A 2,573-nucleotide genomic window follows, 5' to 3' on the forward strand; every position below is an offset into this window, starting at 1 on the left:
TAAGATCCAAGACACAGTTCTCTCTATATGTTTTAATATTTTTTATGTACTCAAATATATTCAAAGGAAAAAGTACATGGGTGATGCCATAGTCGTGGAAGCGCGTACGCTCACGCTGATCTTCTGACCGCCGGAAGCACGAAACCTCTGATCTGGGCAAAATCGGCAAGCCGAGGAAGAACGGACAGGACACATGCTGGACTGGCGAGAAAGCGTGTTCTTCCGCTCGCGCTAGGCATTTCGATTTCTGACACCTCTTGATTTAAAAAATCAGTTTTTTGATAGTTTTCTCTCTCCACTGGGCTATTTCATTTTAGCCACAGTTTTCAATTGGTACGATTTGCTTCCAAATCTTACAGATGCATTTTAAAAAATTTTTCCATCGCTCGGACAGAAGAGTCGATTGCTCAGTGAGTACGAGTATACATACAAAGTGCATACGGGTAACCAACCCCGTAGGGCTTGCCACATATGGGCCATTCGGTCAAAGACACCGACCCGTGGCCACGCTGTGTGGAGAAAAGTCCGTAACGTAAACGGCACGAAACAGTCAGGACCGAAGCCCCGAAGGAGCTCTGAGACAGCTTCTCGACCGAGATCGTAGAATTGGCCCAAAACCCGCTCTGCTCCGTCCGCCTCGCACGGACCGTGTATCTCTTATAGATACCGAACGGCCGGCAAGGACGCCGGCGCCGCCGGCCGAATAGCACGCGCGCTTATGAGTGTAAACCGCTGCGGCAACAGACCGCCCGGCCGTGCTGTTGTAACATAGCGCGTGAACGAACGAAAAAAATTTTTATAGTAAACATTAAAATAAATTACACTACCGTAAACTAGACAAAAAATTACACATTTTTTCCCAATATGAAAATTTTCACAAACTTTTTAAAGTCCCATCGCATCGAGTAAACTTTTTTAATAACGCGTCCGCACGATTCTAAATGCTTAATCCATATGTGAAATCGTTCACTGATCACGAATATCGCATTTAAAAAAATTACAAAAATTTATTTTTCAAAATAATCAAAAAAAACCGAAAAATCACAAGAGTAAAGTACCATTATTTTAAACAACATGTCGTTCTAAATGCTTAATCCCTATGTAAAAAAGTTATTTAAGCAAGAATATGTAATCGAAAAAAATTAGAAAAATTTATTTTAGCCGTAAATCGAAAATAATGGGGACACCGGAGCTGTTCGAAGCGCCGAGACGCGCCGCGTACGGCCGAATATTTTCTAAGTCCCAACGTACCGATCAAGAGTAAAGTACCATTTTCCTACATTAGATTTCGTTCTAAATGCTTAATCCCTATGTAAAAACGTTAGTTAAGCAAGAATATCGTATTTTTAAAAAAATCTAATGATAGGATTTTCCAGAAAATTGAAAAAACCGAAAAATGTCAAGAGTAAAGTGCCATTTTCTGACATTAGATTTCGTTCTAAATGCTTAATCCCTATGTAGAAACGTTAGTTAAGCAAGAATATCGTATTTTTAAAAAAATCTAATGATAGGATTTTTCAGAAAATTGAAAAAACCGTAAAATGTCAAGAGTAAAGTGCCATTATTTTAAACAATGTATCGTTCTAAATGCTTAATCCCTATGTAAAAAAGTTATTTAAGCAAGAATATGTTATTGAAAAAAATTAGAAAAATTTATTTTAGCCGTAAATCGAAAATAATGGGGACACCGGAGCTGTTCGAAGCGCCGAGACGCGCCGCGTACGGCCGAATATTTTCTAAGTCCCAACGTACCGATCAAGAGTAAAGTACCATTTTCCTACATTAGATTTCGTTCTAAATGCTTAATCCCTATGTAAAAACGTTAGTTAAGCAAGAATATCGTATTTTTAAAAAAATCTAATGATAGGATTTTCCAGAAAATTGAAAAAACCGAAAAATGTCAAGAGTAAAGTGCCATTTTCTGACATTAGATTTCGTTCTAAATGCTTAATCCCTATGTAGAAACGTTAGTTAAGCAAGAATATCGTATTTTTAAAAAAATCTAATGATAGGATTTTTCAGAAAATTGAAAAAACCGTAAAATGTCAAGAGTAAAGTGCCATTATTTTAAACAATGTATCGTTCTAAATGCTTAATCCCTATGTAAAAAAGTTATTTAAGCAAGAATATGTTATTGAAAAAAATTAGAAAAATTTATTTTAGCCGTAAATCGAAAATAATGGGGACACCGGAGCTGTTCGAAGCGCCGAGACGCGCCGCGTACGGCCGAATATTTTCTAAGTCCCAACGTACCGATCAAGAGTAAAGTACCATTTTCCTACATTAGATTTCGTTCTAAATGCTTAATCCCTATGTAAAAACGTTAGTTAAGCAAGAATATCGTATTTTTAAAAAAATCTAATGATAGGATTTTCCAGAAAATTGAAAAAACCGAAAAATGTCAAGAGTAAAGTGCCATTTTCTGACATTAGATTTCGTTCTAAATGCTTAATCCCTATGTAGAAACGTTAGTTAAGCAAGAATATCGTATTTTTAAAAAAATCTAATGGTAGGATTTTTCAGAAAATTGAAAAAACCGTAAAATGTCAAGAGTAAAGTGCCCTTATTTTAAA

Source organism: Megalopta genalis, unplaced genomic scaffold (assembly GCF_051020955.1).
Source record: "Megalopta genalis isolate 19385.01 unplaced genomic scaffold, iyMegGena1_principal scaffold0627, whole genome shotgun sequence".
In the NCBI taxonomy this organism is placed as follows: Eukaryota; Metazoa; Arthropoda; class Insecta; order Hymenoptera; family Halictidae; genus Megalopta; species Megalopta genalis.